General features: G+C 48.6%; 1 protein-coding gene across 1 annotated transcript in view; it reads right to left on the bottom strand.

Moving 5' to 3' along the window:
• LOC137542102 (nicotinamide N-methyltransferase-like) overlaps positions 1-11,968 on the bottom strand; it is a 33,452-nt gene that overhangs the window by 2,053 nt on the left and 19,431 nt on the right. The window lies entirely within an intron of this gene.

The following is an 11,968-nucleotide window of genomic DNA, read 5'->3' as shown; positions in this document are numbered from 1 at the left end:
GCAAATTTGGCCTACCATATATTATTATTTTAATTTACAGTGGGTTGCAAAAGTATTCGGCCCCCTTGAAGTTTTCCACATTTTGTCACATTACTGCCACAAACATGCATCAATTTTATTGGAATTCCACGTGAAAGACCAATACAAAGTGCTGTACATGTGAGAAGTGGATAAAATCGAAAATCATACATCATTCCAAACATTTTGTACAAATAAATAACTGCAAAGTTGGGTGTGCGTAATTATTCGGCCCCCTGAGTCAATACTTTGTAGAACCACCTTTTGCTGCAATTACAGCTGCCAGTCTTTTAGGGTATGTCTCTACCAGTTTTGCACATCTAGAGACTCAAATCCTTGCTCATTCTTCTTTGCAAAACAGCTCCAGCTCAGTCAGATTAGATGGACAGCGTTTGTGAACAGCAGTTTTCAGATCTTGTCACAGATTCTCGATTGGATTTAGATCTGGACTTTGAATGGGCCAGTCTAACACATGGATAGGTTTTGTTTTAAACCATTCCATTGTCGCCCTGGCTTTATTTTTAGGGTCGTTGTCCTGCTGGAAGGTGAACCTCAACCCCAGTCTCAAGTCTTTTGCAGTCTTCAAGAGGTTTTCTTCCAAGTTTGCCCTGTATTTGGCTCCATCCATCTTCCCATCAACTCTGACCAGCTTCCCTGTTCCTGCTGAAGAGATGCACCCCCCTAGCATGATGCTGCCACCACCATATTTGACAGTGGGGATGTTGTGTTCAGAGTGATGTGCAGTGTTAGTTTTCTGCCACACATAGCGTTTTGCATTTGGGCCAAAAAGTTCCATTTTGGTCTAATCTGACCAGAGCACCTTCTTCCACATGGTTGCTGTGTCCCCTACATGGCTTGTGGCAAACTGCAAACGGGACTTCTTATGCTTTCTGTTAACAATGGCTTTCTTCTTGCCACTCTTCCATAAAGGCCAACTTTGTACAGTGCATGACTAATAGTTGTCCTATGGACAGAGTCTCCCACCTGAGCTGTAGATCTCTGCAGCTCGTCCAGAGTCACCATGGGCCTCTTGACTGCATTTCTGATCAGCGCTCTCCTTGTTCGGCCTGTGAGTTTAGGTGGATGGCCTTGTCTTGGTAGGTTTACAGTTGTGCAAGACGTATTCCATTTCTGAATGATCGCTTGAACAGTACTCCGTGGGATGTTCAAGGCTTTGAAAATCTTTTTGTAGCCTAAGCCTGCTTTAAATTTCTCAATAACTTGATCCTTGACCTGTCTTGTGTGTTCTTTGGACTTCATGGTGTTTCTTTGACTTCTCTTAGACAACCTCTGAGGCCCTCACAGAGCAGCTGTATTTGTACTGACATTAGATTACACACAGGTGCACTCTATTTAGTCATTAGCACTCATCAGGTAATGTCTATAGGCAACTGACTGCACTCAGATCAAAGGGGGTCAAATAATTATGCACACACCACTTTGCAGTTATTTGTAAAAAATGTTTGGAATCGTATGATTTTCGTTCCACTTCTCGTGTGTACACCACTTTGTGTTGGTCTTTCATGTGGAATTCCAATAAAATTGATTCATGTTTGTGGCAGTAATATGACAAAATGTGGAAAACTTCAAGGGGGCCGAATACTTTTGCAACCCACTGTATTTATAAAGCACCAACATATTCTGAGCCGCTGTACAATGTAAGAAAACAAACAAGGGATACAGAATGATACAGACAATGATATACCGTATTTTTCGGACCATAAGACGCACTTTTTCTCCCCCAAACATGGGGGGAAAATGTGCCTGCGTCTTATGGTCCGGATGCTGCAATTTCTACTGGTGCCAGTTGTCACCCCCCTGTAAAATACTGTTTCCCCGCGGCTGTCCTATTCCCCGTCTGTGTAAGTCATCGCTGTGGGGTTTGCAGGAGGGTTATGAGTCTAAGTGTCCCCGCGGCTGTGTCCCCGCGGCTAAGTGTCCCTCTATACACGTGCTCCCGCCCCCTCCTCCTCTGCCCCGTCCCCCCGACCACGTTGCCCGGCTCTCTATGGGATATGTGGGGAGTGTGAAGGCGGCCGCTTACCGCTGGATGCTATCGCCGATCAGCGGTAATCCTCCGTGATACAGCCGCCGGGTGGTCCGTGCACGCTGCCAAAGCCTTCCTCCCTTCACTTCCGCATTGATGATGTAAGCGGAAGTGAAGGGAGGAAGGCTTTGGCAGCGTGCACGGACCACCTGGAGGCTGTATCACGGAGGATTACCGCTGATCGCCGATAGCATCCAGCGGTAAGCGGCCGCCTTCACACTCCCCACATATCCCATAGAGAGCCGGGCAACGTGGTCGGGGGGACGGGGCAGAGGAGGAGGGGGCGGGAGCACGTGTATAGAGGGACACTTAGCCGCGGGGACACTTAGACTCATAACCCTCCTGCAAACCACAGCGATGACTTACACAGACGGGGAAACAGACACAAGGGACACTTTGACAGACACAGGGGACACTTTGACAGACACAGGGGGCACTTTGACAGACACAGGGGGCACTTTGACAGACACAGGGGGCACTTTGACAGACACAGGGGACACTTTGACAGACACAGGGGGCACTTTGACAGACACAGGGGGCACTTTGTCAGACACAGGGGACACTTTGACAGACACAGGGGACACTTTGACAGACACAGGGGACACTTTGTCAGACACAGGGGACACTTTGTCAGACACAGGGGACACTTTGACAGACACAGGGGACACTTTGACAGACACAGGGGACACTTTGACAGACACAGGGGACACTTTGACAGACACAGGGGACACTTTGACAGACACAGGGGACACTTTGACAGACACAGGGGACACTTTGACAGACACAGGGGACACTTTGACAGACACAGGGGACACTTTAAAGGACACAGGGGCCACCTAATAAGACATGGTGGAATTTAAGAGGACACAAGGGGCACGGATGAGGACACGGGGACAGAGGAGGACACAAGGGGACAGAGGAGGTCACAAGGGAGACACTAAAGGTACAAAGGGGAAACAGGGACACAAGAGGTACAAGGGGGACATATAAATTGGGGAGGGGAGAGGATCCACAAGATGCCACTGCACCATGGATGCACCAGGTTTAGTTTTTCTTTTTTTTACCTGGTTTTTGTCCTTCAAACCTAGGTGCGTCCTATGGTCCGGAGCGTCTTATGGTCCGAAAAATACGGTACATCAAATATGAACACTGATACACAATACAGCACTGCTGATTACAATTTGAGTTAACATAATGACTAAAATGTATAAATGTCTAACAGAGTGCAAGCAATTCAATTAATAACTTTCCATGACACAAAAGGGTGAGAGCCCTGCCCTTGCGAGCTTACAAGTATATACTTGGATACAAGTCGACCTCGTGTACAAGTCGACCCCAATATTTAACCCTCTTAAACTTGAATTTTTTTTATTGACTCAAGTATAAGTGTACCTTGGAAAGTTAAAGGGAAGGTTCAAGCAAAAAAAAAAAAAAAATGAGATTCACTTACCTGGGGCTCCTACCAGCCCCATGTAGCCATCCTGTGCCCTCGTAGTCACTCACTGCTGCTCCAGTTCCCCGCTGGCAGCTTTCTGACCTCGGAGGTCAGGGCCACATTGCATACATTTTTACGCATTCCAGCTAGTGCAGGAACAAAAATGTATGCGTTTCACCACTAACGCGTAAAAATGTATGTGTTAATGTTCCTGCACTAGCGGGAATGTGTAAAAATGTATGCAATGTGGCCCTGACCTCCGAGGTCAGCAAGCTGCCAGCGGGGGACTGGAGCAGTAGTGAGTGACTACGAGGGCACAGGATGGCTGCATGGGGCTGGTAGAAGCCCCAGGTAAGTGAATCTCATTTTTTTTTTTTTGCTTGGACCTTCCCTTTAAGGAGTGCACTTGGAAACCAGGATGTCATCTTTCAGTGTGGTCACTGTGGTGCCTCTAGCTGTGTGGCCCCTGTGTCCCCCTGGCTGTATGACCCCTCTAGCTGTGTGGCCCATGTCCCCCTGGCTGTGTGGCCCCTGTGTCCCCCTGGCTGTGTGGCCCCTCTAGCTGTGTGGCCCATGTCCCCCTGGCTGTGGGCCCAATAGTTGTGGGGCTATTGTGTCCCCTTGGCTGTGTGTCCCCTGTGTCACATTGGATGTATGAGCTGCAGCAGCCAGCATCTGTCTCCCCTTCCTGACAGTGCTACAGCATACAGCTTGCTGCAATGCCCCCTCCCTCAGACCATCATGGAAAGGGGGCTCTCCCTCTCCCCAGCAGCTTTCAGCAAAGTCTCACTCCCACCACCACACAAAGGGGGGGGGGGGGCACCTTCTCACTTTCTCCCCTATCTGTGTCATCTAATGCAGCATCAGCACTGAAGCGGAAACCGTAACTCACTGATTACCCAGCGCGGCATCCTCCCTTGTTCCTCTGCTCATGCTGGTCTGTTTACAATGCCACAGCTACAGCTCCGATGTCATGTGACTTCATGTGTCATGTGACATCGGAGCCGTAGCTGTGGTATTGTTAACAGACCAGCGTGGGCAGAGGGACAAGGGAGGATGCCACGCAGGGTAATAAATCAGTGAGTTACGGTTTCCGCTTCAGAGATGATGCTGCATTAGATGACACGGAGAGGGGAGAGAGCGAGAAGCAGCCCACCTTTGCATGGTGGTGGGAGGGAGGGAGGCTTTGTGGAAAGCTGCCTGCTTAAGCATTGGGGAAGGAGAGAGAAAGAGGCACCCCCCCCCCCCAATTCCCGGCTATAAGTTGTGAAATTTAGGATGGCTCAAGTATAAGGCGACCCCCCCCCCCCCCCCCACACACACACACACACTTTTAGAGTTTGAGCCAGTTCTAAATTTCTCGACTTATAGGCGAGTATATACAGTTATTGGCTTAATCACGAGGCAATGCTCATGCAAATTTGCATTTGCTTTCGCATGTCATAATATGCAGCATCTAAAATTAATTTACCGCAAAACTGTTGCCCTGCGGGGATTAGTTTGCACAACATTTAGCACTATCCAGGGGCGCCACGGGGAGGCCCCCCATGCCCCCACAGAGGGGTTGCCTGCACTTCCCAGCCTCCCCCTCCAGGGTGCTGCTGGAGGGTTTCCGAGCAGTGAGAGGGCTTGGAGCTCTGCAGCTCCCCGGTTGATGGGGGCCTGGGGGGCCTCCCCGTGGCCCCCTTGAATAGTGCTAAATGTTGCACAATCGAATCCCTGCAGGGCAACCGTTTTGCGGTAAATTTTAAACCCTGTATGGCATGCGAAAAGCAAATGCAAATTTGCATGAGCATTGCCTCGTGATTAAGCCAATTAGGCTAAATTTGCAAAGCCAGATATATCAGGTTTTAACTTGGCGTTTTATTCCTCTGCTTCTGTCAGCTTGAGCAACCTTTAGTCCCCCTGTGTATCCAGAGTTGGATTAACGTTAAATGGTGCCGTAGGCAAGCAATGACTTTGGGCCCACACTTGATGGCCATCTAGCTTTTTTGTCAAGATTTGTTGAGAGTTAGCATAGACCAGGCCCCTAGACTCTCTCCAGGCCTAAGTTGCCTTGTGGTTCATGCAGCTCTGTGTGCGTCCCTCTGTGCCTCCCTCTGTCCCACTGTGCCCCCTTCTGTACCCTTTGTGCCGCCCTATGTACCCCTGTCTCACTATTTGTTCCTGTCTCCCTCCTGTGCTCCCCCAGTCCAGTGTGTAAAGGCAGAATGTAGCGCAGCAGAAGCTGTGCTCTAACCTCCTCTCTGGAGTCCAGTGGTGTGCCTGTGCGACCATCCTGTCTGTTTTCTGCTCCCTCTAGCACTGGCTCTCCTGATGTAGTGCTATTATGCTACATGCAGTAGGAGATGCTGGGCACTAGGGCGAGTGGTGAGCAGACAGGCGAAAGCACAACACTGGACTCCAGCACTGGACTAAAACGCAAATTTGCACCAAAACATGAAATTACACGATGTAAATTACGCTTACGGAATTCCAAATTACTGTTTGTATGGCAATTACGAAATTACGAAGTCGCAACCTAGCGCCAAAATTTGCGCCTGTAATTATGGAAACACGAAATTACACACATTTCAGCTCAACACATAGCATCCCTGCTCTCATGGGTGACAGTAGCTGGAGGGGACACCTTTGTGGGCCCGCCATGGGCTCTGTGACCCTGGGGCAATTACCCCCTTAGCCTCTATGGAAGCCCCGGCCTTGTATCAGTTCTTCTTTGAGGTCTGACCGGTAGGTACAGAGGAGTATATTTATTATATATTGTTTTGCGCACCGCTTTCAACATTAGATGGGCCATACTTGACTTCCCTTTGGGGTTTATGTTTGTATCCATCTTCCCAGAATCCCCAGACTCATAATTAGAGATACAACTAAAGGGACATGTCTAAGTCGACACCACAAACACTAGCTATGTAATTATTGACCTTTCTCCTGTAGTCAGCAATTTTAAGGCATGTCCACAAACAATGGTACTTGTCTGTATTAGGCAGTCTGCATTTTGGACAATACGAATTATAGTGAGCTGGCGGCCGCTTAAACTTTAAATTGAAGGCATATTTTGCCTTATGTATCATCCTAAAATGAGATTCTCTCTCCACCTCTCTTACTATCAAGTTTTATACTAAGGCCTCGTTCACATCTGAGGAGCGCATCCGATCACACGCCATCTGTACCGCTGCACTGCTGATCCCATCCATTGACAGTGAAGGGATCAGCTCTGCGCTTCCGGGCAAAATGCAGCCAGCAGTACGCAAGCACTTCCCAGCGCATCGTACTGCTGCGGAGCGCAGTAGATGTGAACGGTTACATAGTTACATAGTTATTTTGGTTGAAAAAAGACATACGTCCATCGAGTTCAACCAGTACAAAGTACAACTCCAGCCTGCTCCCTCACATATCCCTGTTGATCCAGAGGAAGGCGAAAAAACCCTTACAAGGCATGGTCCAATTAGCCCCCAAAGGGAAAAATTCCTTCCCGACTCCAGATGGCAATCAGATAAAATCCCTGGATCAACATCATTAGGCATTTCCTAGTAATTGTAGCCATGGATGTCTTTCAACGCAAGGAAAGCATCTAAGCCCCCTTTAAATGCAGGTATAGAGTTTGCCATAACGACTTCCTGTAACAATGCATTCCACATCTTAATCACTCTTACTGTAAAGAACCCTCTCCTAAATAAATGGCTAAAACATTTCTCCTCCATGCGCAGATCATGTCCTCTAGTCCTTTGAGAAGGCCTAGGGACAAAAAGCTCATCCGCCAAGCTATTATATTGCCCTCTGATGTATTTATACATGTTAATTAGATCTACTCTAAGGCGTCTTTTCTCTAGACTAAATAAACCCAGTTTATCTAACCTTTCTTGGTAAGTGAGACCTTCCATCCCACGTATCAATTTTGTTGCTAGTCTCTGCACCTGCCCTAAAGCTGCAATATCTTTTTTGTAATGTGGTGCCCAGAACTGAATTCCATATTCCAGATGTGGCCTTACTAGAGAGTTAAACAGGGGCAATATTATGCTAGCATCTCAAGTTTTTATTTCCCTTTTAATGCATCCCAAAATTTGGTTCGCTTTAGCTGCAGGGGCTTGGCATTGAGTACGATTATTTAACTTGTTGTCGATGAGTACTCCTAAGTCCTTCTCCAAGTTTGATGTCCCCAACTGTATCCCATTTATTTTGTATGGTGTGTACAGGACCACTTGGACAGGTCCTGGATGGACGGTACATTTCTCCTGCCTGTATTGTTTGGTCTCAGTGAATCCTGTCTGTATCCGGAAATGAGTCCAGGATTTTTGATTAGCAACCAAGGTTGCTATCTTTGATAGCAGTTTCAGGGCTGGACTCAGGAGTGAGAAGGATGGAATGGGTGGGCCGCTCACTCCACCCGGATACAGACCAGATTTTCCTACCTGCCCAGCAGCAGGGCCGGTAATAAGTCAGGTGCAGACCTGTGCACTCTGGCTGAGTGTGTGCAGCAGTGAGCTGCAAGCCTGTGTGTGTGCTGCAAGCCTCTGTGTGTGCAGCAGGACTACACCCCTATCTGGAGTAATATTCACAGCTTTCCGTGAGGAAACAAGGCTGGACTGTGCAGGATTTCTGGACTTTCTTTTCCTGTGGACTATATGTTTGCTGTGGACAATTGGATGCTCTTCTGTGGCTGAAGTAAGCCTCTCTTTCTGTGATGTTTCATGCTGATTAATGAAGCCTGTTTGTTTGAGCCTTCAATAAATGAACTGTGTGCTTTCAACTGACCGTCTCCTGCGTGCTGGCTGTGAGTCCCAGTCCCCCTGAATATCACAACTGGTGGAGGATGCGGGCAGCAGCACTGCAGTGGAGAAACAGTTCGCATTTACGTTTAAAAAGTGACATTTAAAGGGCCAGACACTCATTATGGAAGAGTTGGTTCGGCAGCTTGCAGTGACCACAGTACAGCTGCAGCAAAGCATGCTGGCCCAGCAGCAAGCCACAGAGGCACAGTTAACGGCCCTCAGAGAGGCCACATCTGCCCAAGCCACTGCCTTGCGGGAGTCCACAGAGGCACAGTCTAAAGCACTTGCTGAAGCTATGCAACAGCTTGCTCAAAGCCGAGAACCTGCTGCTGTTGTTCCTAGCAACCAGGCTATAATGAGGGCCAGCCATTTACTGACATCTACAGATGATGTGGAAGCTTTCCTGATGACCTTTGAAAGGACTGCAGAAAGGGAAGGTTGGCCAAAAGACAAGTGGGCTGGTCTAATTGCACCTTTTCTGACTGGGGATCCGCAAAAGGCCTACTATGACCTCTCCCCTACAGATGCGCTGAACTATGATCGGCTGAAAGCAGAGATTCTCGCCCGACTGGGAGTAACCACAGCGGTCAGAGCGCAAAGAGTGTACGGATGGAGATATCGTTCCAACCTTCCACCTCGGTCGCAGATGCATGATCTTATACAACTAGCTACGAAGTGGCTGCAGCCTGAGCTACAGACGGGACCCCAGATGGTGGAACGGTTTGTGGTTGACCGGTACTTGCGGTCCCTTCCAGTTGAGCTGCAGCGGTGGGTTAGTCATGGAGACCCTAAAACCGCAGACCAACTAATCGAGATGGTTGAGAGATACACAGTCGTGGAGGATCTATTGTCGACAGCTGGCAGTCGAGGTCCAGATGCAAGTCGGAGAGCAAGATCTTCCCTGTCTGAAAGATTCACTTTGCGGAACCCTGGAACCAGCGTTTAAAAGTCAAGTGATGTGTCTTCATTGTCTCCTCGAAAGCCGCAACCAGCAGCAGCTGCCCCGCAAAGGCGAGATCCCCTTCAATGCTGGCGATGTTCTGCCTGGGGCCACACTAGGGCTCAGTGCCCACTACAGGAGGAACCCATGCAGTGTGGAGTAACACGAAGAGTGTCATTCTTTGCCCAGGAGGTCTGCATTGCTTCTCCTGGAAATGTCCAGGAGTGTTTTGAGTGCCTGGTTTATGTGAATGAGGCCCCTGCCAGGGCTTTGCTGGACTGTGGCAGTATGGTAACACTGGTACAAGCTGGGGTAATCGCAGAGGTGGAAACTGCTGGGAAACCTCTCAGAGTGGTTTGCACCCATGGAGATACTAGAGACTACCCTGTTGTGCCAGTTTCCATCACCACCTGCTGTGGAACAATCGCCCACAGCGTCGGAGTGGTAAGAAACCTGGTCTGCCAGGTAATTTTGGGGCGTGACTTTCCAATGTTTTGGGAACTGTGGAAAAGGGTACGGGAGGGATTGTCGTGTGATGTGAAAAATGACAATGTTCCCGAACTCTTACAAGTTGAGGCTGACAGGCAGCCATCTGGTCAGAGTGCCCCTGAAAATTTAAATACAAGTGTTGTAGCTGGAGATGAAAATGTTCCTGATAGTTCAGGTTGTCTAGAGATGATGGAATGTTCCCCATTACAGGTCATGCTTGGGGAAGATGATGGGGAAACATTTAATAATATGGTGGATTCTGACCTGGATGTATCAAGGGGAGAATTTAGCACCGCTCAGATGCGGGATCCCACTTTTATGAATGTAAAATCCCAGGTCGATGTAAGTTGTGTAAAAATAGCGCCCACCCTTTCCAGATCACAGACCCAACAAACCAAGGAGTTCCTTCAGAGAAATCGGGAATTGTTTTCTGAGTTGCCTGGGATCACTAATCTGATAGAGCATGATATTGTCACTGACCCCAGGGTAAAGGTGTTTGTAAAGCCCTACCGTATTCCAGAAGCCCGTAGAAAAGCTGTTTCAGAGGAGATAAAAAGGATGTTGGAGTTGGATGTCATTGAGAAATCGCAGAGCGAATGGTCGAGTCCAATTGTATTGGTACCAAAGCCTAACGGGACTCTGCGATTCTGCAATGACTTCCGGAAACTAAATGAAGTCTCTAAATTTGATGGGTATCCTATGCCAAGAGTTGATGAGCTGATCGAAAGGTTAGGCCCTGCCCGGTATATAACCACACTGGACTTCACAAAAGGGTACTGGCAGATTCCCCTGGCCAGAGCGGCCCGGGAAAAGACTGCATTTTCCACTCCAGAAGGTCAGTTCCAGTATAAACGAATGCCATTTGGATTACAGACTGCTCCAGCCACCTTTCAGAGAGTCATGGACAAACTGTTGCATCCACACCAGAATTATGCGTCGGCTTATTTAGATGACATAGTTATTTTTAGCATGGATTGGGAGTCTCACCTCCCAAAATTACAGGCAGTGCTGGATTCTTTAAAAAAAAGGAGGCTTCACGTTGAATCCAGAGAAGTGTGCGATCGGGATGGAGGAAGCTAAGTATCTTGGATACATCGTTGGTCGAGGGTTGGTAAAACCCCAGGTGAACAAGATAGAGGCAATTCAGAACTGGCCCCGCCCCCTCACAAAAAAACAAGTTCGGGCATTCCTGGGAATTGTGGGTTATTACCGAAGGTTTGTTCCCGATTTTTCCACGATCGCCGCTCCCCTGTCTGACCTAACGAAAGGGCGAAAACCGGTCATGATTGACTGGAATGCAGATGCAGAAAAAGCATTTTTGGAATTAAAATCTGCATTATGTCACCATCGTGTGTTGGTAGCACCTGATTTTTCTCGGGAGTTTGTCGTTCAGACTGACGCTTCTGATGTTGGGGTTGGAGCAGTTCTGTCACAGGTGATTGAGGGAGAGGAACATCCGGTAGTTTTTCTCAGCCGAAAATTGACAGCTGCTGAGAGAAACTATGCGGTCGTGGAGAGGGAAGGTCTGGCCATAAAGTGGGCGCTAGACTCTCTGCAATATTACCTTTTGGGGAGAAAATTTAGGTTGGTCTCAGATCAAGCTCCTCTATCGTGGATGAGGAGAAATAAGACCACCAATGCCCGGGTCACACGATGGTTTCTCTCTCTCCAGGAATTCAATTTTGTGGTGGAACACAGGCCAGGCAAGGTACACCAGAATGCAGATGCCCTTTCCAGGGTGCATTGTTTGGGGTCTTATGGTGCCTCCACCCCCATGGGGTTGAGGCAGAGGGGGGGGGGGATATGTACAGGACCACTTGGACAGGTCCTGGATGGACGGTACATTTCTCCTGCCTGTATTGTTTGGTCTCAGTGAATCCTGTCTGTATCCGGAAATGAGTCCAGGATTTTTGATTAGCAACCAAGGTTGCTATCTTTGATAGCAGTTTCAGGGCTGGACTCAGGAGTGAGAAGGATGGAATGGGTGGGCCGCTCACTCCACCCGGATACAGACCAGATTTTCCTACCTGCCCAGCAGGAAGGCCGGTAATAAGTCAGGTGCAGACCTGTGCACTCTGGCTGAGTGTGTGCAGCATTGAGCTGCAAGCCTGTGTGTGTGCTGCAAGCCTCTGTGTGTGCAGCAGGACTACACCCCTATCTGGAGTAATATTCACAGCTTTCCGTGAGGAAACAAGGCTGGACTGTGCAGGATTTCTGGACTTTCTTTTCCTGTGGACTATATGTTTGCTGTGGACAATTGGATGCTC

This window comes from Hyperolius riggenbachi, chromosome 12, assembly GCF_040937935.1.
Source record: "Hyperolius riggenbachi isolate aHypRig1 chromosome 12, aHypRig1.pri, whole genome shotgun sequence".
NCBI classification, from domain to species: Eukaryota; Metazoa; Chordata; class Amphibia; order Anura; family Hyperoliidae; genus Hyperolius; species Hyperolius riggenbachi.
Note: the sequence above shows the minus strand (reverse complement) of the source record. Positions and strands in the feature narration are given on the sequence as shown.